At 39.1% G+C, this 23,476-nt stretch overlaps 1 long non-coding RNA gene across 1 annotated transcript in view; it reads right to left on the bottom strand.

The window, feature by feature from the left end:
• Positions 1-11,528: 11,528 nt before the first annotated feature.
• The window catches only part of LOC107152493, a 29,912-nt gene continuing 17,964 nt past the window's right edge, over positions 11,529-23,476 (bottom strand). Inside the window, exons 4-5 of the long non-coding RNA XR_001504787.2 lie at positions 14,975-15,168; positions 11,529-11,854 (exon numbers count right to left, since the gene is read on the bottom strand). This is a non-coding gene — a long non-coding RNA (uncharacterized LOC107152493). The remainder of the gene's footprint in view (positions 11,855-14,974; positions 15,169-23,476) is intronic.

Raw genomic sequence — 23,476 nt, 5'->3', positions numbered from 1 at the left:
AAAAAAAAAAAAAAAAAAAAAAGGATTCTGGAAAACCTGCTCCTCCTTCAATTTCCTCTCTTTTGTGGAATGGATTCATCATTCACCAGTTGTTCAATCAAATCTTGATGCTGGGGATCAAACTCAGAATACTAACTATATGCTCTACTGCTGAGCTATACCCCCATCCTCAATTGAAACTTTTAAAAAAATATTTATTTTTTAATTATAGGTGGATACAAGATCTTCATTTTATTTTCATGTGGTGCTGAGGATTGAACCCAGTGCCTCATGCATGGTAGGTGAGCACTTTACCACTGAGCCACAGCCCAGCCCTCAATTGAATCTTAAGTTGGGTACTATTTCTAAACTCTCCTGAATCTCCCATGTCAGAAAGTCCCTTTGTTCTACCGGCACATTATTTCTTGCATCAATTCTCCATTTTCCATCGCCCTTTTCCACCATACTGGTACCAGCCACAATAACTTCTTGCACAGACTAGAAATAAATGGCATAGCAGGATCCACCCTCTTACATCCCTAACTTGAGGTATCACTAATCCTCCTGATCACAGGTATTAGAGCACTTTCCTACTGGCTTGAGAGAGCAGCAATAATAAAACAACTCCCACCCCCTCCCTGTTGATATATGTCAATTCCCTCATTCTTCAGTGTCCAGGGAATGATGCTGGAGAGACAGTTACCATGGTGACTTAAAAATTTTCAGGTATAATTTGTGAAGTGTAAAAATATGGGAGGTTCTAACTGCAGTAAAACAAATGAATTGGGAAAAGCTTGCCCCCAAACCAGAAATGAGCTCTCTCAACCTGGTACAGGTTGAGAACAGGAGCAATCAGCGATCAGAGCAATGCTTTTTCCTCTCAGCAGATGCAAATACTTCTCCAGCTGAAGACCAACAACAGAATTTCATCTTCTGCAAACCTGCACATCCAGAGTCCAAACCACTGTGTGTTTACTCTGGCTGAATACCACATCTTCAGGTACCCAACTACTAAAAGACTAATCCAACTTTCTTTATAATGAAACTCCGTAATCCCCTTTTTGTTTGGAGACCTTATATCCTATTTTGCTGGGATACAACCCTCAATGACTTACTGATGAAAAAGAAGATAACTACAAATTTAGTTTCAACAAGCAGGACATTTTGCTATACTGTACCAATTAAGCTATATTCCCCAGGACAGGTTTTGGGAGCCTGGCACTGGCTCAAAACTTCAAATTAATATGTTGACTCCAATATGAATATTGCACTTGGTATAATGGTTGCCAGTCAGGTTGTCTGTGGAAGGACTGGATGATTGAACAAAGAGAGGAGGAACATGACTTAAGCATTCCTCAGCCTCCGGATCCTGCCTCTACTAGTTGTGTGAACTTGGGCAAGGTAGTTAACCTCTGTGTTTCAACTTCCTCATCAGTAAAAAGGAAATAATAACAGGAAGCACCTCATAGGTTTGAGGTGAGGATTAAATGAAGGAACATATGCAAAGTCTTTAAAAGGGTACCTAGTGCATTACAAGTGCCATGCTGTGGAATGTCATCATAACTGTACCAAACACTTCTCTCCAAATACTTTGGACATCCATGTAATGGATTACCTAAACCCTCCCTCCCAGCCTCTTCACACAGAATTCATTAAAGTCACTAGCTTTAGACTACTCTCCCCAACATCATTGGGGGTGGGGAATCCCTTTATGAGCTAACCAAGTAATTCCTTTCACAGAAGGAACTGTCTTCAGTCACAAAGACAGCTGTGGAATGCTTGCTTATTTGGGGAGGGGATTAAGGCTCCATGAACCAAGGTGAGATGACCCAGGTCTAAGGGAAAGGGTAACTCAAATCTCCTGCACAAGGATAACTCAGAAACTTTGGTGGATAGGAAGCTGGAGAGCCAAGGAGATGAAGAAGCACAAAGGCCAGGCAGGCAGCTGAATGGAAGAGAAATTTAAGGGAAATTATCCCACTATATTTGTGTGTGCACAGTTTGCTAACTAGTTAATTTTTTCAACTGATTGGCCTTTGAAAAATAATTTATGGGGCTGGGGATGTGGCTCAAGCGGTAGCACGCTCGCCTGGCATGCGTGCGGCCCGGGTTCGATCCTCAGCACCACATACAAAGAAAGATGTTGTGTCCGCCAATAACTAAAAGAAATAAATATTTAAAAAATTCTCTCTCTCTCTCTCTCCATCTCTCTCTCTCCTCTCTCTAAAAAAAAGAAAAATAATTTATTTTGATATTGTTTAGTACAACACAAACTCAGTTAAAAAGAAATAGCTTTCAAGCACAAACGGGGAAAAAGTAAATGTAAAAGTCCCTCAACTCCTGGCAGTCCAGTTTGGTGTGTATGTCTCTAAATCTGCTTTTATACACAGACAGTTTAATTCTTTTTATGTAAAAGTTGGGTCATAGCTGTCACAAGGTTTGGAGATTTTCTTTCCTATTGTCTGTTGTGCTATGATGAACTTTCTCCATTGTCCCAAACCTACAGCAAGATCTTGCTATCGGCTCTTGGAGCTATCTTCTTGGTTTCCATCAAGTTTCTCTCAGAGAAAGGCAGAATACTACTAATAATCACTGCCTAGATGTCCCTATATTATCAGGCAGTCAATTCTCACCTTCATTCCTCATGACACCCCTTGGAAGACATTCCCACTATTAGTGCCTATGGGGGTCACAGACGAGGGCTCGAAAGGCCCAAAAAGCAAAGGGTGAAAAGGAGGAAAGTAAAGAAGACAGAGGCAGGACTCAGACCTCCACTGTCTCTTTAAATCTTCACAATGATATTATGAAGGAGCTGTGACCACAAATGAGGAAACTGAGGCTACCGAATTCACACAGCAAGCAGCATGCCTGCTCCTTGCTGGGATGAAGCACTGAGACTTCACCAGTCCTCTCATGTCATAAGTACATCCCTTTCTATAAAATGTTGATGAAAGAAAAAACGTTTCTTTAAAAATGGAAAAATAGCTGGGCATGGTGGCCCACTCCTGTAATCCCAGCAGCTCAGAAGGCTGAGGCAGAAGAATCATGAGTTCAAAGCCAGCCCCAGCAAATTAGCGAGACCCTCTCAAAAAAGGGGGGGGGGGTGTGCCCCAGAGTTCAATCCCTGGTACAAAAAAAGAAAAAGAAAANTTTTTTGGTACCAGGGATTGAACTTAAGGGAGCTTAACCACTGAGCCACACCCCAAGTCTTGTATTATATTTTTATTTAGCGACAGGTTCTGAATTGCTTAGGGCCTCGCTAAGTTGCTGAGGCTGGCTTTGAACTTGTGATCCTCCTACCTCAGCTTCCTGAGCTGCTAGGATTATGGGCATGTGCCACTGTACCCAGCCTTTTTTTTTTTTTTGAGACAGGATCTCACTAAATTGTTGAGGATCTCACCAAGTTTCCAAGTCTGGTCTCGAACTTGCCATCTTCTTGCCTCAGCCTCCTAAGTCACTGGTAATACAAGTGTGCACCACCACACCCAGCCTAGCAATGGAAATTTTTCATACATTGCTTTTAGGAATATACAATGGCAAGGCTCATTCTGATATGTGCATAACTAAACATGTACTTATCATAGAACTCCACAAGTCACTCTTGGGCATTTATCCAAGAGAAATGATAATTTATGTTCACACAAAAACCTGTATGTAAATGTTCATGGTAACTTTACAATAGCAAAACCAGGTAATCCATAAGTCTTTCAATCACAACCCATATGGACCTCAAGAACATTATACTTAGTGGAAAAAAAAAGTCAATCCCCAAAGTACAGGATTTCATTTGCATAACATTCTCAAAATTACAAAAATTTAGAGATTAAGAACAGATCAATCACTGACAAGGTGTAAAAGTAAAGCAGTATGGATATGAATATAAATGGAAAATACAAAGGAGGCAACTGAAGAGTTTTACATCTTGGCAGTGCTGATGATCACCCAACTCACTAAGTGTATACATGGGATAAAACCACAGAGAACCACTTGTACATGAACACATGTAAAAATGATGAAAACTGAATAAAGCCCACATTCTAGTTAATATTATTGTACCATTACAAATTTCCTGAATTTGAGATTATGCTAGCTATATGACATATCACTAAGAGGGAGAGCTTGGTGATAGGTACATGGGTCTCTATATACTACTTTTGCAATTTCCTGTGAGTCTATAATTATTTTAAAATATTTTAAAAATATTTTTTAAAGTTGTAAATGTACACAATACCTTTATTTTTTAATTTATTTTTATGTGGTACTGAGGATCAAACCCAGTGCCTCATGCATGCTAGGCAAGCACTCTACCCCTGAGCCACAACCCCAGCCCCTTAAAATATTTTTTAAAGAAAACTATTTCAAATTCCAGAGTCGCAGAAATTTACCTTGGTACATTTCATAACCAGAATTGTTCTTACTGTGTTAATTGCTATTCATGCATATGTGAGGCAGTTTAAAAAGTCCTCCACCTTTTGATAGGTTTTGCAAATAGGTATGCTGAAGGAAAGTGCACTAATGTTTCTTTTTAAAATACTGACCTGGGCTGGAGTTGTGGCTCAGCAGTAGAGCACTCACCTAGTGTGAGCGAGGCCCTGGGTTCAATCCTCAGCACCACGTAAAAATAAAAATAAAGGTATTGTGTCCAACTACAACTAAATAAACAAAATATTTTTTTAATTTATATTTTTATATTTATATTTTTAAAATAAAGTTACATGCATATGATAAAAATATTAATATTTTACATCCTAAATAGCTTTTGTTCATGTAGGAGATAGAAATATAATGTTTTAGAAATAAAAACTGAAATTGTAAAAATGTTTACTAACCCTTTAAAATAACAATAGTGACTGGGGTGTTGCTCAGTGGTAGAGCACTTGTGTGGTCTTGCATTTGATCCCAGAACCAAAAAGAAAAAAATAGAAAAATAGAAAAAATAACTATGAACCCACTACAAATTTGTGTAAATAAAATTTTATTAAAAGAACCACTTTACATTTTTTGCAAATAACTTTAATATCTGCATTAATACAAGACAGCTAGATTCTCATATTTGCTTCTGCATTTAAGGTTCTAATATGTTGTTTTGGTTGAATTTTACGAAAAAAATCCAAATTCATGGAGATACAGTTAGAAAAAGGACGAATTCCTAAACACCCTGAAAAGGTCCCAGGTGTCTCCAGGGTTACTCAGACCACACTTTGGAGAACCACTGTGGTTAGAGAGACATTAAAATATTTACAAATAAAACGTTAGCATATCTGCAGTTTGGATTAAACTCTTCCCAAACACACATACAACCTATGTCAGGGTGTACACAAATGATTCTTATTATTTGTGGTAGTGAGGCTATATAAAGTCAACTTATACAATTAATTAGCAAATAGTGAACTACTATTCACAGTAGAACTCCAAGGTTCAGTTCCCGTGAACCTCTGGTCTCATTCCTTTCAAATGATCAATACATGAATTAGTTTTATATGTTTCTGTTTAAAGATATCTTATTTATTATCTATATTTTTAAAGAATTTAATTTGGTGTCAACATACCTTATATATAATCAGAGATATGATAAATTATGATATAATGGTGTATTAAGAATTGTAATGCAAAAATAAAGAAAGAAAGAAAATAAAAAAAGAATTAATTATATATGATATTTCTTTACAACAAAACATGAGGCGAGAAGGGTTTAAATTTTTCCTGCTCTCAGGTAGCATGACCATAAATGACTTTAGTTTTCAGCCACACAACAGTGCTCTCCACTCTGCTTTTTAAAATCAGTCATCTCATAAACCCATTAATTTAGGTGCTTTTCCATCTATTTCACAGCTTCATCTCACACTAAAGATGGTATCTTATCTCTTCCCAGAGAAGGCTCACATATTTTATTTTAGTTGTAAATGAACACAATATCTTTATTTTATTTTATTTTTAATTTAATTTATTTTTTACGTGATGCCGGGGATTGAATCCATTGCCTTACACATGCTAGCCAAGTGCTCTACCAGTGAGCCACAACTCCGGCCCCAAGCCTCACATATTAACTGGCAAATTTCTTCTTCCTTTTTCTGGATGTACCATATTGTTGATTCATTAACATTGAACTCACAACCAAAAGTATTATAACTCATGCCTAAATGAAGCTTATCTAATACATATATTTTCTCCATAAGGCACATCACTTCTGGCAATTAGGAACACTAGACAACATATCAGTGTAATGATTAGGGGCCATTTTAAACAGTGAAATCATCAAAAAAAGGCATAAAATGTGGCATTAGATAGACTATGAAAAAGATATGGCATAAGAGCTAAAACAAGAAGACAGTGTGTCATTTTATCCAAACTCAACTGAGAACATTGAGTGCTTGGCCAATCTGTGCAGGTCCACGAATGACCATGAAAGTACTTCAGGTACTGATTGTGGGGTTAAAGATAAGTTTAAGCAAGTAGGTAAACTTGCAAATATGAAATCTGTGAATAAAAAGGACCAACTACTTTAAACAACTTACAACTGCACATACCCACACGTGCGCGCGCGTGTGTATGACATTTTATGGATGAACAGAAATCATTAATTATTGGTGCTAGAATATGGGGGGTTCATTATTCTAGTCTAATTTTGTATATGTTTGCATTTTTTCCAAAATGAGAAAGTTTTTTAAAAGTGGTTTATTTTTCCATTGGATTACTATTCCACTTTGCCTTGATCCGGCTTTTCCTTAGGGAAGTCTGCTACTGTGAAAGGTGAAACCAAAGTGACTTTATGGTACAGAGGGTCAACCACCACCAGCTCAAACTACCACAAGTCCTCCTTGGGGGTATGAATCCAATACATAGTCCCTGCTGAAAGTGGGACAACAACAGGCAGAGGTATGAGGTCAACAGCTCTTTTTCTTGGAAAGAATTTCTAGGTAATTATCTAAGAGGCAATGGAATTTAAATCCTATAATATTTTGAGAGCCCACTGAGCCCAGACCAGCTCACTCTGTGGAAGTATGGTTCTTAATGTGACCTTAGTAAAGATAACTTAGATTTTAGTTCAAGAGTGTAGATTCAGTCACTTTCTGGCCTGGGTTAAGTCAGTAAATCCTTGGTAAATCCAACATTTTCCAACAAATTTTCATATATTTTATATATATATAGCCTATACATACATGTAAAACATATATAAACACATACACACATACATACACATGTAACATTTATATAATTATATATGTTTGAAAGCTTGGCATTTTTAAATATCCAGAGGAGGGAAGATACTTTCCAATTTAGAAGCTAAAGTATCCTACTATCCTGGTTTCTAAGATCAGACCCTCTACCAGAGTGTGGATCACATCCTTTCCCTTCTGAGAACTTCATGCATCAGCTGCCTCCTCCCTCTTCTACATTTTCAATTTTCTCTTTCTCATAGCTCTTCCCCATCAGCCTGTGCACATTCCCAAGTCTCTAACATTTTTATCAAAATCTTCCCTCAGTCTTGTGACCTTCCAGCTGCCATTAGATCATTCTCTTTCCAAGCTTATTGAAGGTATAACATGCACTAACAGTCTCACTACTTCAACACCCAATCTTCGGGTTTTACATCATGTGTAAAAAAATCGCCCCAAAACTTAGGGCTTAAATAATAATTATTTAATTATATTCATGACTGTGTGAGGAATGTGGGCAAGTCTACCCTATGAGGTATCTAATGGGGTCAGTGGTATCCAGCTGATTGGCAGGTTGGTCTGGAGGGCCCCAGATGGCTTCCTTCATTCCTATGCCTGCCACCTGGTGGAGATATCTGGAAATTGGGCTTAGCTGTGTTGCTGTCTCACTCCATGTCGTCTCAGGGCTTCTTTACTTGGTCTCCTTAGCAAGGTGCTCAGATTTCTTATGTGGTTGTTCAGAGCTCCAAAAGGCCAAGGCAAAAGTTTCAAGGCTTCTTACAACCTACCCTTGGAATTTAAGCAGCATCACTTCCTTACATTTTCACAGAGCACACCAGATTTAAGAGTAGGGGACTACACAGGGGAATGGTTTCTGGAAAGGATGATTAATAAGAGCCACATGCTGTTATCTACCACCCCCATGTACTCCTCAAACCACTACAATGTGGTCACACTCCCTGCCACTCCATTGCAAATGTGAACTCTGAGGTGAAGATCTTTTAGATGCTAAATCAAATGGATGCTTTTTAGTGCTTGCTTTCCTTGCTTTTCTCTGAATTGAACTCTATTGGCCACTAACTCCTTCTTGAAACTCATCTCCCCTGGCTTCTGTATACCACATTTCCTGTTTTGACTTTCCTTTTCTGACTGCTTCTCAGTCTCTCAAAGTGACTAATTTCTTATAGTATCCCCTGCTTTACCACTGGGCTTTGTTATCAGTTCCCATTCTGTATATGTTATCCAGTTATATCACTTACACAGGTAGCTTCATCTATGCTTATCTGCCAGTCATTCTTCAATATATATCACCCTCTCAGACGTCTCTTCAGCCTTCCAGATTCATATATATTCTGCTTAACTGTCTCACAGATACTTCAAACATGGCCAAAGCTGAATTCACCTTCTCCCTTAAACTTGCTTTCTTTTCTATCCTCTATTTACCACCCATCTAGATGCTAAAGCAGAAATTTGAAGCTAGTCCTTAACTCCTCTCTTTTATTTCCCTGCCTATACTTTGTCACTAATCCCTGACCATCCAACCCAGTAAAACACTTGTCAATTTATCTACCCTGTGCATCCCACACAGTAGGTCTGGCAGAGGACTGGGTAGTGGTCTTGGCCTGTTGTTCTGGTCTATAAACTGCAAAGAAAGTATAGTTTACTACATTAAGTTCAAATATTGCTTTTTAAAAAAAAAAAAAAAAAAGCAGAGGTGATCCAGAGATACTAGGATAGGAGGTGTTTGATGAATGAAACTCCTTATGGGAGAGGCACTCAGGTTGGTGACAGTAGGATTCCACCTGTGTAGGGTGACATTATTTAAGTTCACAGTAGACCAAGTGGGAGATTACCAAGCCCCTCATACCTCCAAACGTGTCATCCTAAAATGTCATCACCTTTAGCTTACTTAATTGTATAGACTTCCTTTATCAAGTCATATCTTCTGGATCAAACATCCAAAGCCTACATACAAATTCTTACTGCACTAGAGTGCTCCTGCCATATATGCCACAGGTTAAATAATAGTAGTGACTTGACAGGTTTTGGCTTCCAATAAAAGACCAAGTAGCTTTCATCAAGTTCATCTTCCTTCAAATATAGCAAGTATATACCCTGGACAAAATATTTAAAAAAAAATAACTGCCTGCAAATATTGACAAGTAGGCAGAAACTGGAAGAAAATCAACACTTCAAAGATGGGATCAGATCTAGATGAGCTTCCCATTTTTAAGACTTTTAGCCACAGAGTAGGCCCCAGTCAGTGCTCTGGTGGCTGGCTGAAATTGAATCTTACTAACTTGAAAATCAGAGGACAGAGCTCAGGGTTTCCACAGAAGCTGGAAAGAGTGGGGGTAAAATCCTAGAATGGACCAAGCCTGATAGGTAGAGCCCTAAATTCTGCATATAAAATGCCTCAAAGTCTGACAAACCTCTGAATTATAAGTGTGTGGGGCCATCTTCAAACAGTCCATGTAAATTTCAAAGAACTGAATAGGTATTTCAGTTGGTGCCTACCATAAGAGAGACTGAGTATGGAGTTTGAGTTATATTAACTGTCTGCTAAAACAAAAACAAAAATCAATACTTTTCATAGGGAAAAAAATGAATTACAGATTTGCATCCTCTACAATGTTCAGGAGACAAGTCAAAATGAATGGATATATAGGAAACAGGAATATATTACCCATACTGAAGAAGAAAGGCAATCAATAAAAAGTGACCCCAAGATGACCAACATTTTCAGAATTAACAAACAAGAATTTTTAAGCAGCTATTATAACTATGCCTAAGGACATAGGGAAAATGCCCATAATAAATAGTGACTAGTTACACTGCAACCATATAAAGATGACCAGCCCATAGATATGGGCAGCTGGCTCAAGGCTTATAAGAAACGGGTCATGGCAAGCCTGGCCCCCTGATGTGCCTTAGCTCAGATTGTTATTACCTTCAGGTAGATTACTGAAACAGTCTCATAAACTATCTCCCTGCTCCTGGTTACTATTTACTATAATCTCACCTCCCACCAATACACACACGGATCCTAAACACATCTACATTGATTTTAGAATTACCTTTTACAACAGTTTTTATCAAGACTTCAATGATATCAAGTAACAGAAATGCTACTTAAACTTGGGCAAAAGAGGGAATCTATTAGAAGCCTCACATAATCATAGGGGCATATGGGCATCAAAGACAAGTAAGACTAGGAACTTGAACACGAATCTTATAATCATGCATGTATATAGGGTAATAAGGTCCGTCTCATTCCACCATCTTTCCTACCTTCATATCTCCTCCCCTCCCCTCACTCCCCTCTTCCCAATCCAAAGGTCCTCCATTCTCCCCCCCCCCCCATTATGGAACAGCATCCACTTATCAGAAAAAAACATTCAGCCTTTGGCATTATTTTAGACAGATTTTCTCCCTTTGACCATAAAAGGGCCATCAGCTGTGGGCTGGCGTTATAGCTCAGTGGTAGAGCACCCACCTAGCATGTGTGAGGCACTGGGTTCTGAGCTCAGAACCACATATAAATTAATTAATTAAATAAAGGTCCATCGACAACTAAAAAAAAAAAGTAATTAAAAAAAAGGGGGCCATCAGCAGTTTCTGGCCATACATTTTCCAGTCATGTCACAATTTTTTCCTCAATTAAGTCAAAAAAAGTAATTAAAATGAAGTATTCTGATTGTCCTGGCCTGGATCACATGGCCATACCTCAATCAATCAAATTGTTTGCCAGAGAGACAGAGTACTGATTGGAAGATCTCACTAGAACTGCATGGCTAGATAGGAAAGGGGCAGTACACCAAAAACCAAAATAATACAAATAAACAGGCTTTTGCTTCTAGGTGAAGCCAAAGGCCCTAGGAAAACAAACATAAAGGTCTAATAGGTTCCCTGTATTCTCCACTTAAATTGGGGATGATACCATCCTACATGCAATCCTCTATGCAAATGTCAGAGTCCTGGAATCTCCCTTATAGCAAAGACTGCTAGCTTTCACCTAATATCTGTTCTCTCCTTACCCCTGCAACATAGCATTTTGCTGCTTGGAACATGAATGTGCTCATTGGAGTTGTATCTTATACCCTGAAGATTGGACACTAAACCCTTTGAAAGAGAAATGAATTTCTATCCAGTTTAGCCAGTGGCTATTTTGTTGTTGTTGTTGTTGTTTTTTAATGCATTATACTATACTCTTTCTTTTTTTTTTTTAAACAAGCACTCTACTGACTAAGCTATATTCTCAGCCCTGATCTGTAATCTTTTTTTTTTTTAAATCTTTATTTATTTTTTTAGTTTTCAGCAGACACAACATCTTTGTTTGTATGTGATGCTGAGGATCGAACCCGGGCCACACACATGCCAGGCAAGAGCACTACTGCTTGAGCCACATCCCCAGCCCCTATACTCTTTCTTTTATTTTCTTTTACATTGAGATATTTATTTCCATATTTTTATTGGTACATTACAATTATACATAACCCATCGTTATTTTGGCTATCTGATAACGTACAGCTCAACCTAATCCGAACTAACAACCCCACACTTCCCACATCCAATCATGGCACAACAAGGACGTTAAGAGTGAGGGTTAAGGGCTGGGGTTGTAGCTCAGTGGTAGAGCACTTGCCTAGCATGTGGGAAGCCCTAGGTCCAATCCTCAGCACCACATAAAAATAAATAAATAAAGATATTGTGTCCATCTATAACTAAAAAAAATTATTAAAAAAAAACAGTATGGGTTAAGAGTCAAGCCACTTAGCTGGGTGCAGCAGCACATGCCTGTAATCCCAGTGGCTCAAGAGGCTGAGGCAAGAGGATTGCAAGTTCAAAGCCAGTCTCAGCAAAAGTGAGGAGCTAAGCAATTCAGTGAGACCCTGCCTCTAAATAAAATACAAAATAGGGCTGGAGATGTGGCTCAGTGATTGAGTGCCCCTGAGTTCAATCCCCAGTACCAAAAAAATAAAAAATAAAAAGTCAAGCCACTTGAGTTTGAATTTATGCTCTGCCACTTACTAGCTCTGTTCACCAAATTTCTTTATCTCTATGTTCCTGTTTCATTGTGCATAAAATGACATTAATGACATCTATCTCACAGGTTGGTTGTAAGGATTTAGCAAGATAATCGATGTATGTACTTAGAATACTACCTAGAACATGGCTCAGTGAGCATTAGCTATTTTTTGGGTTGGGGAGGCTGCAAATTTTATCTACTAAAGATTTTGGGAAACTCTCCCTTCCTCCACAACCTATTCCTACTTTGCCTTAATGAGGCCTGCCCCCAGTCCCATTCCTCTAAATGCTGCCTCAACCTGACTTTTCTAAAATACCTCGATCTAAGGAGGTCACTCCTACTTGAATCTCCTCAGTGACTCCCATTTACCTACAAAAGGAAGCCTTAACCCCTTCACCTGGTGGCCAAGGCCCTTTTGGATAAAGGCTTAACTGACCTTTCTGGACTAACCTCCTGCCACTCTTCTACAATGCCCCACACCCCAGCCATACTCAACTATTCTCTGCCATCACCTCCCTAACTGCCTCTCAAGTGTTAACTACTCCCATTGCCCACCTCCTGAACTCCTTTGGCTGCCATGGTACCATACTTTCTTGGTCTTCTTCCAATTCCCCTTGCTATTCCTTTTCTTTCTCATTCTTCAATTTCCTTGTAAGGTTCCACAGAGTTCCATCCTAAACCTACTTCCTGTTTTGCTGCATGTCCCGTCCCTGAGTGATGGCATCCATTTTTAAGCTCTATCTATATGCTCATGACTCCTAGTTCTTTACTCCTGACCTCTCTCATGAGTTTTGGCTTAAAATAACCTTTTTTTATATTTTTATTTTGAGACAGGGTCTCACTGAGTTGCTTAGGGACTCACTAAGTTGCGGAGGTTGGCTTTGAACTTGGGATTCTCCTACCTCAGCCTCCTAAACCGCTATAATTACAGGTGTATACCACCACACCCAGATGGTTGCAAACATCTCTATAGATGACATCTCCTGAACAGTCACCTTAACCTCAGCATGTCCCAAACTGAACTTATCTTCCGCATCTTAAACCTGCTTTTCCTCTTCATTCTGAATTTGTTGGTGACACCACCATCACCCAAGCCTGAAACTCTTCATTCTCTGCATGTAAGAAATTACTCAATCCTGACCATTTACATACTCAGTAACTCTCCAATCCATCTTCTCTCCATACTCACTCTCATCCTTTCTAGCCCGGACTCTGCAATAGTCTGTCTCCAGTCATTATGCTTTGAAATCAACTGACAACCTTTTATCTACCACTAGTGAAAACTTTACATTGTCACTGCCCTGCTAGAAACTGTTTTTTTTTGTTTTTGGTTTTATTTTTTTGTTTGTTTGTTTGTTCTTTTAGTACTGAGGATTGAACTTAGAGGCACTGAACCACTGAGCCACATCCCCAGCCCTATTTTGTATTTTACTTAGAGTCTCACTGAGTGGCTGAGTACCTCGCTATTGCTGAGGCTGGCTTTGAATTCATGATCCTCCTTCCTCAGCCTCCCAAGCCACTGAGATAACAGGTGTGTGCCACTGTGCCTGGCTGGAAACTCTTTATTGATTCCCAGTGAGACAAAATTACTCCATCCCCTGTTGTATGCCAAGATCTATGCTAAGTATAAAAACTGCAATGTTGAACATGAAATCATCCCTACCTCTTAGTGGACTTACCACCTGGAATGATAGACACATAAATGCATACTAATCATAAGTGATAAGTCCTGTGATAAATATACTCACAGAACATTAATAGGAGCACACAACTGAGTTCCTTAGGGACTATATCTTCCTAATCTTTGTGACCCCCAACATCTAGTACTAGGTTTAATTCAGAAGAGAATTTTATCTGAATTCTGAATAGATACTCTTCTCTTATCTTCAGTCTCCTTCTATATAAAAAGACTCATAACTCATCTATTAAATAAATGCAATTTATAAACCTGTCTGAATCCTGATTTGAATAAAATACATGCAATTTTAAAAGATGAGAAACCAGGTAAATTTAACAGGGCTAGATATTTGATGATGTTAAGGAATTACTGTAGGGTTTTTTAGTGTTATAATGTTATTGCCTTGTGTTAAAGAGTGTTTATCTTTTAGAGCTATTGAGTTTTGGGAGGTTTTTTGTTTGTTGTGTACTGGGGATTGAACCCAGAGATGCTTCATCACTGAGCTACATCTCTAGCCCTTTTTATTTTTTTATTTGAGACAGGGTCTCACCAAGTTTCTTAGGACCTCACTAAGTTAATGAGACTGGCTTCAAACTTGTGACCCTCCTGCCTCAGACTGTGCTGCTGGGATTACTGGTGTGTGCCACTGTGCCCAGCAAAAAAGTACTTCAAAATGAAATAATATGATGAGATTGTCTGGGAGCTGTCTGAAAATAATATGTGTTGTCAGATGAGGGTATAACTGAAAGAGGACTGATAATGCCTGTTATTAATTGCTGAAGCAGGCTGAGGTATAAAATGAAAGATAAAATTAATCTCTCAGGGTTTCATGGCAATTAAATAATTATATAAAATGTCTGACTATAGTACCTGATGTCTCAAAAAATAACAGTTTTATCTGGGTACAGTGGCACATACCTGAAACCCCAACAACTCAGGAGGCCGAGGCAGGAAGATTTCAAGTTCAAGGCCAGCCTCAGTAATTTAGCAAGACCCCGTATCAAAATAAAATAATAAAAAGGGTTGGGGAATGTAACTCAGTGATAGAGAGCGCTCCGGGTACAATCATTAGTATACACACACACACACATGCACGCGCATGTGTGTTTACAAGTTTGCTTCTCTCCTCACCTCTTTAAATCCATCCACATAAGGGCATTACATGGGAGACAGCAGATCAGTGGAGTGGGAATTAGAATTCCAGCATCTGAAGGACTGGAAAAATACTCGGCATCATTTCTCTTCTCTGGCTGGTAATGACTGACCAACTAGAACACCAGATGTCTCCCAGAGCAGCCTTGAGCAGGAATTGAAGTGTTTCAAAACTAGCAAAACAAAAGAAAAGAAATCACAGCTTTAACTTTTGTGGACAGGACACAAAAACTCATTTAGAAGTAAATATGGGCTCTTAGCTGGAATAGGGCTGGCCATTTCCTCTGCTGCTCAAATCTCTCTGCAATATCGCCATCTGGTGGCTATCTAGCATCACTTTATTTCGTTCCCAGATGCAGTGCCCTCTGATGGCTTTGAATACACTTAGAAAGTTCTGGAACTGGGGCTGGGGATGTGGCTCAATTGAATACGCGCTTGCCTGGCATGCATGAGGCACTGGAATCGAGTCTCAGCACCATATAAAAATAAAAATAAAGATATTGTGTCCACCTAAAACTAATAAAATAAAATATTAAAAAAAGAGAAAATTCTGAAAGGAAACAGCTTCACTCAGTGAAATGTTCTATGAACTGCTCAAAGTTAATCCTCATGTCCTACAAAGTTCCTTACGCTCAAACTCCATTATAGCCCCTCTCTGTTAGAACTGTTTACCTGTGAGCATTCATTCATTTACTCACCCAACAAATTTATTCTCTAAATGCCACACTTAGGATAGACACTGTGGGACAGGAGACACAATGGTAAACAAAATGAATTGAGGACAGAAACAAAAAATTAAGCATGCAAACAGAATTAAAACATCCCCCTTTCCACCCATTATAAAATAGTTTTTAAATTTATTGATACTGGGGATTGAGCCCAAGGCCCCATGCATGCTATGCATGGCACGATACCACTGAGCTACACCTTCAGCTCTAATTATTGCAATAGATAAAATTTGGATGCCACTCCTCACCCAAACTGGGAACACATTCCTCATGCTAAGAGGGGAGGTTGGAGGGACTGTGACCACTACCCCCCAAACTGACAAGCCCAAAGATGGAAAGATTACCCATTCAGGCCTACCTGCATCTACATATGTATAATTCCAATCCTTTTGTCACTCATTCCCTTGCCTCCTCTCCTTTAAAAATTTTGCTAATTGTCAGGGATTTTAAAGATGGAATGAAGTTTCTTCCATTTTTCTTCAAAGATATATTTGAATATAAAACCTATTTGCCTATATATTTTGGAGGGCGAATACTGGAGGTTAAACTCAGGGTGTTCTACCACTGAGCTACATCCACAGTTCATCCCTCTTTGTCTTTTACTTTGAGACAGTATATCACTAAGTTGCCCAAACTGGCCTTGAACTTGTGATCCTCCTGCCTCAACCTTGTCACTAGAATTACAGTCATGCACCATTGCATCTGGCTAAATTATATATATTTTGTTTTGTCTGATTAGGGCTTTTAATTTTCTCTGAAATATTTCTATCTTTGGCAAACAAATTCCCCGTTCAAGTTTGCTAACCTCATTCTTTAAGATGCAAATTTCTTCCTAGTTTCAACTTTGGAAATGCAAATTTCTGGCTTATAAAACTAGCATGGAATGTCTGGCTTATAAAACTAGCAAACGTTAATTCTAGGTTTTAATTTTTTTCTTGTATACACCTATGTTTATATATATATAGCTTATATATAGTCTGCTTACATGGTACTAAATTGACTTATAAAAAAATTAGTCCAAGTGCCTTTTGATTCACATGACTTTAAATCTATAATACATTATTTAAATTTGTTCATAATAAAAATGTCTTTAAAATCTAGTAACTAATTTTTCTGGCCTGCTAACCAATTAATATATTGGTCTCTAGATACTGAGATATAATGTCCATTGTTTTCTCTATATAGCAACCTTTGAGGACATTTTTGGCAAAGAATAATTTAAACGTTAACTATGCTTGATTTCTGTAAGTAAAGCTAACTATTAAAATGAATAAATTAAGCTGGGAGTGTAGCACACACCTGTAATCCCAGTGGCTGGGGAAGCTAAGGCAGAAGGATTCAAAGCTGACCTCAGCAACTTAGCAAGGCCCCATGCAACTCAGGGAGACCCTGCCGCGACCCCTCGCCGCAAGGGAAAACACGACACAGGATTCTTCTTTCAGCAGTTTATTCAGGCCTTGATTCATGTATCATCTTCTAGTGACCCGTCGCCGAGCGCCCAAGCACAGCCTAATAAAGCCTCCAGCATACCAATCTTAAGCTGCCACGTGGACCTTTCTCATAGGGTGGTAAGGGATTGCGTGCCAATTCTCCATATTAGGAGTTGTTTATCACAGGCCACAGTGGAAGCCGGCGCCATCTTCTAATGGTGGCCACGGTCTAATTAGAACGGCTCACCACAAGACCCTATCTCTAAATAAATATAAAAGGGATGAGATGTGGCTCAGTGGTTAAGCACACTGGGCTCATCCCCAGTACCAAAAAAATAAATAAATAAATTTAAATTTTCTAAAAGGTGACATTTCAAATTATTTTGTTTTTACAAGGAAACCTCAATCCAGAGATGAAAACTCTTAGGCTTTTCATACCTGAAAAATATTCCATCTACTTTTTTTATTTAAAAAATTTTTAGTTGTTGATGAACCTTTATTTTACTTATATGAGGTGCTGAGAATCAAACCCAGTGCCTCACACATGCTAGGCAAGTACTCTACCACTGAGCCACTACCCCAGCCCTCCATTTTCTTTTAATTAGTGTATGATGTTTATATCTATATATGATATTCAAGGTTTGTTTAAAATATGAATTGTTCAATAGATTTAAAAATTCACAAGTGACCTGCCAGACATGGTGGTACACACCTATAATTCCAGTGACTAGGGAGTCTGAGGCAGGAGGATCTCAAATTCAAGGCCAGCCTCAGCAACTTAACAAGACCCTAAGCAACTAAGTGAGACCCTGTATCAAAATAAAAAAGTTAAAAGGGATGGCAAATGTAGCTTAGTGGTGAAGTGTCTCTCGGTTTAATCCTCAATACAGAAAAAAATTAGAAATTCATCAGTGAGTCTATACTTTCCTTGCTCCAAACCAGAGATAAGTCAAAGAAAATAACAGATGATTTAAAATGCTAATAAGCTATATACAGTTTCTACTTCTGAAATATCATTTTATAATGAGCTAAAATTAGGGAGATTTTGTTTTTAATTTCATAACTCCTAAAAGTACTTTCAGAAATTAACTATTAGTCTGTTCACACATTCATTCAGTAATCTAAACTTGTTAAAAACTTGTGTGTCTGTTTTAAATTTATTTTCACAACTACCTTGTTAAAAAAAAATACATGATATACAGGATATGATGTTGAAACTGGGTTCTCCACCTCTGCTTCTGTAGTTGCTGGTGAAGTTACAGCCCTCCGCAGCAGCAGCAGCTCCTCACAACTGGGCATGCCCTCCAGCATTAGCAGCTGGTCTCAGTCACCAGGACTGGATTCTTTGGAAGCGAGTGGGACCTGTGTTGTATATCTCCATAGCAGGCAAATGCCCACTTAGTGCTGCAGCAGACCTTATCCACCCACTAGTGACTTCTTTCCAGGTTCTTGTCCTGAGAATTTGAAGAATGAAACCCAGGGACAAGAGAGAGTGAAAGAGTTGCGTTTGTTCAAGTAAGAAGAAAAGAAACAGAGCTCTTGCTGGGCAAGAGGGGACTAGAAAGCAGGTTGCCACTTAAGTGTACTAGTCCAGGGGTTATTATAAAAATGCCAAGGCTACTGGTCAGCAGCTATACTTGTCAGGTATTGGAAAGGTGCCATGCCTATTGGTTCAGCTTATGACCCTTTAATTAGTTGTGCCCTTTTAGGCCTTGAGTCTGTAACCTTCATTCTGGTCCATCCCACTTGTCTTTTTACACTACTCTGGGACAAATGGGTCAACTGGAATGCTTGCAGTGTTCCTGCAGGTTAATTTCATGGATTAGCCTACACGTTTAGAGAAGCTATTATGGGGCTTAATGCCCTGCCTGCCTGCCTCTCTTTTACTATCTACTTTATCTATTCAATGTTGCTTATAAAACAACTCCAGTAATTTTCATTTATAGTTTCATGTTTTCTGCACAAACTGGCTGGTTTTTTTTAACATTTTTTTTTTTTTTTAAAGAGAGAGTGAGAGAGATAGAGGTAGAGAGAGAGAGAATTTTTTAATATTTATTTTTTAGTATTTGGCGGACACAACATCTTTGTTTGTATGTGGTGCTGAGGATCGAACCCGGGCCGCACGCATGCCAGGCGAGCGCGCTACCGCTTGAGCCACATCCCAGCCCCTTAACATTTTTTTGATTGTAGTTGGACACAATAACTTTATTTATTTATTTTTATGAGGTGCTGAGGATCCAACCCAGCACCTCACATGTGCTAGGTGAGCGCTCTACCACTGAGCCACAACCACAGCCCCTGCCTAGGTTTTATTGTTCTGTAATAAGCAAGGTGCTTCACTGTGTTCTTAAAAAATGCTAAATGGGGGGACTGTAGTAGTGGCTTAGTGGCAGAGCGCTTGCCTGGCATGTTTGAGGCCCTGGGTTCAATCCTCAGCACCATATAAAAATAAATAAATAAAATAAAGATATTGTGCCTGTCCACAACTAAAAAATGTTTTTAAAAAACAGTTTGTCTTATCAAGAGAATTTGGAAGCGGGGCACAGTGATGCACGCCTGTAATCTCAGTGGCTCAAGGGGCAGGAGGACTGCAAGTTCAAAGCCAGCCTCAGCAACTCGGTGAGGCCCTAAGTAACTCATCAAGACCCTGTCTCTAAATAAAATATAAAAAGGGCTGGGGATGTGGCTTAGTGGTTAAGGGCCCCTGGGTTCAATCTCCATTACCAAAAAAAAAAAAAAGAAAAAGAAAGAAAGAAAAAAAACAGAGAGAGAATTTGTTTTCTACTGATTAAGTCCTACAAGAGTTAAGATTTATTCAAATCTTCATTTGTTCTAAAATTGCTTTTAGTCTGTAACTCTAAAGCTTTAAAATCTGCCAGTTAAATATAATGCTGTTGTTATCAAGAATACAAGCAACAATAAATGTTGGTGAGGATATAGGAGAAAAGGCACACATTGCTGGTGGGACTGCAAATTGGTGCAACCAATCTGAAAGTAGTATGGAGATTCCTAGAAAACTTGGAATGGAACCACCATTTTTACTGAGCTATCCCACTCCTAGGTTTGTACCCAAAGGACTTAAAATCAGCATACTACAGTGACATCAATATTTATAGCAGCACAATTCACAATAGCTAAACTGTGGAACCAACCTAGATGCCCTTCAACAGATGAATGGATAAAGAAACTGTGGTACATATACATAATGGAATATTACTTAGCATTAAAAGAGAATAAAATTATGGCATTTGCAGGTAAATGGATGAAGTTGGAGAATATCATGCTAAGCGAAATAAACCAATCCCAAAAAACCAGGGGCCAAATGCTTTTTTGGATAAGTGGATGCTAATCCTTAATGGGGAAGGGCATGGGATGAGTGCAGGAACTTTGGATGGGGCAAAGAGGAGGGGGGAGGGGAAAAGGGGGTAGGAAAGATGCTGGAATGAGACGGACATCATTTTCCAAGGTACATGTATGACTGTACAAATGGTGTGACTCTACTTCATATACACCAGTGAAATGCAAAATTCTGCTCCATTTGTATACAATGAATCGAAGAGCTTCCTACTGTCATGTATAACTAATTAGAGCTAATTAATGAATAAATAAATAAAATGCTGTTGATCATGTTGTTGTCTTACTGTTACAGAGTTGAGGACTTTCAAGAAACTGAGACAGTGTGAAAACTCACCCTTTAAACCCTGATTCTTGTGTTCATGTCATAAAGATTTCAGACATGTCACTCTGAGTAACAGGAATGAGTTTATTGAAAGGACAGGAAAAGGGAAAGGGCACACTCTCAAGGGAGACAGGGGGTCCTCTCAGAGAGGAGAGGGACAATGTGCCTCTCCTGTATTCAAGATTTTTTTTAACAGAGAGAGAAGAGAGAGAGAGAGAGAGAGAGAGAGAAAGAGAGAGAGAGAGAGAGAGAGAGAGAGAGAGAATTTTTTTTAATATTTATTTTTTAGGTGTAGATGGACACAACACAATGCCTTTATTTTTATGTGGTGCTGAGGATTGAACCCGGGTCCCGCCCGTGCTAGGCAAGCACTCTACCACTGAGCCACAATCCCAGTCCCTGTATTCAAGTTTTATTGGGGACCCTAAAGAAGTTTCCAGAGAGTCCCACCCAGGTCCATCTCTTGGCTGACAGCAGGTGACATCAGTATCTATTGCTATGAAAACTGAAGTTACCCTTGGCCTGGCTAAGTGGTTCTAACTGAATTGTTAATCATTTTATAGGTTTTATGGTCAGGAGAAATTATCCCTATGTTCCAGGATCTGGTCTGTGAAAAGGGTCACAAAAGCGTCTCCCTTCAAAGTAACTTGGGTCCCTCTTATCAATGTTATTTCCTGCTTGCATTTCCTTGCAAATAACAGGTAGTTTGGTAAGAATGTGACATATCCTGTCCAGTTAGGCCAGGCAGGGCTGCAGGCAAATTGCTTTTTGGCAAAGAAAGTATGTAGGTATCTGCACAGTGGGCCCACTTTATAGAGTTATTCTCTTAACCTTGTGTTCCCACCATTCACATCTGTCTGTTCCCTAACACTAGGAATTCACACAGAGGAGGAACTGGATTCAGGACCAGCAAGCCTCTTGGCATATGTGATGGAAAAAAATTTCAGCATGTGCCAGTCAGAAACATAGACTGAGGGGACTGGGATTGTGGCTCAGCGGTAGAGTGCTCGCCTAGCATGTGTGAGGCCCTGGGTTCTATCCTCAGCACTACATAAAAATAAATAAATAAAGGTATTGTGTCCTACTACAACTAAAAAAAAATAAAAAGGAACATAAACTGAGGTTTATTTAGGAAAGCAGAGGCACATTCAAGGAGAATGTGGGCTATTTTGAGAGTAAAAAGCAAAGCAGAGAGAAAAAATAACAGTTATTTGTCAAATCCCACCAAAAACATAGATAGCTGGGAGGTCATAAAAATGTTACCAGAGTCTAAGGCCTGAGGCCTGACTCTGGGGATTCAACAAATCAGATCCAGCCACTCACCACAAAAACCGAATAGAAAAGGTAATGGTGACATTCAAGGGAGAATGTGGGTCATCTCCAGAGGGAGAAATAGCAACCTGTTGTTGTGGGGTGTTAACATTTATAAAAGGATAATTGTTAGGGGCTGGACTAGAAGTATAGTCAGGGTAGGGCTAAGCAGTTTCCCCTACTTGTACATTGCCCTGTTACTTTTTGCAGATAAGGGCATGCATCAAAGGTATGAGTCAAGGACACTTAGAACTAATTATGGACACTGTTTATGGACACTTCCTGTTTATGGACACTTCCTGCATTTCAGTGTTTCATGGGTGCTTCCTTTGAGATTCCTCATCTCTGCCTTTACCCCTCATTCCTATCTCAGTGCTCTAGTGCAGATCTGACAGGATTACTTTTTACAGACAAGTTGCTTTTCTTTAAGATGACAGAATGAAAGAGACTGTCTTTATTAGTTCAAATCTATTATATAGGCTGGACCGCTTTGCTCTTATTAGTAATTTGTACTTTTCTGGCCTAAGAGCTAATCTTTACAAAAAACCTGTTGCTTAAAATTGGCTCAAAAGAGGATTTTTTTTTTTTTTTTGTATTGGGGATTGAACCCAGGGGCACTTAACCACTAAACTGCACCCCCAGATCTTTTGACTTATTTTATTTTGAGATAAGGTCTCACTAGGTTGCATAGGGTCTAAGTTGCTGAGGCTAACCTTGAACTTGTGGTCTTTCTGCCTCAGCCTCCTAAATTGTTGGGATTACAGGCTCAAAAAGAGGTTTTCTTAATGTTGACTCAAACTATCCCGTCATATCCCATCCAATGTGGAACAACTCAGATAAAAGAAAATGGAAAACACTCCTACGAAAATAGCAGAGTCACTTGTCAAATTTCACCAAAAACAGACAGCTGGGAGGTCATAAAAATGTTACATGAGTCTAAGGCCCGAGGCCTGACTCTAGGGATTCAACAAATCAGGTCCAGCCACTCACCACAAAAACCAAACAGAAAGGGTAATGGTGAAAATCCTGTGGGTAGCTACGCAGATTAAATTTTCTTTCAGGTTTTCACCTATCCCTTCCCTATTTGGCTTTTAGGGCAAGTGAGCAGACCCAATTTGTTGGATCCCTGAAATCAGGCCTGTGTCCTAGGACTCCACTAACAGCTTTGGCCACCTGTGCTAGGAGAAAACATGCTGTTGAAGCCAGATTTAAAGATAGGTAGTTAGGGTAGTTAGGTAAATCTGATCTAATATCATATCTAACAAAGAAAATGGAGTAGAGCTGAGCTGGGGGAAACAAGAACAGCACCTGGTAGACTAAAATGTTAATGTTT

This window comes from Marmota marmota, unplaced genomic scaffold, assembly GCF_001458135.2.
Source record: "Marmota marmota marmota unplaced genomic scaffold, marMar, whole genome shotgun sequence".
NCBI lineage: Eukaryota > Metazoa > Chordata > Mammalia > Rodentia > Sciuridae > Marmota > Marmota marmota.
Note: the sequence above shows the minus strand (reverse complement) of the source record. Positions and strands in the feature narration are given on the sequence as shown.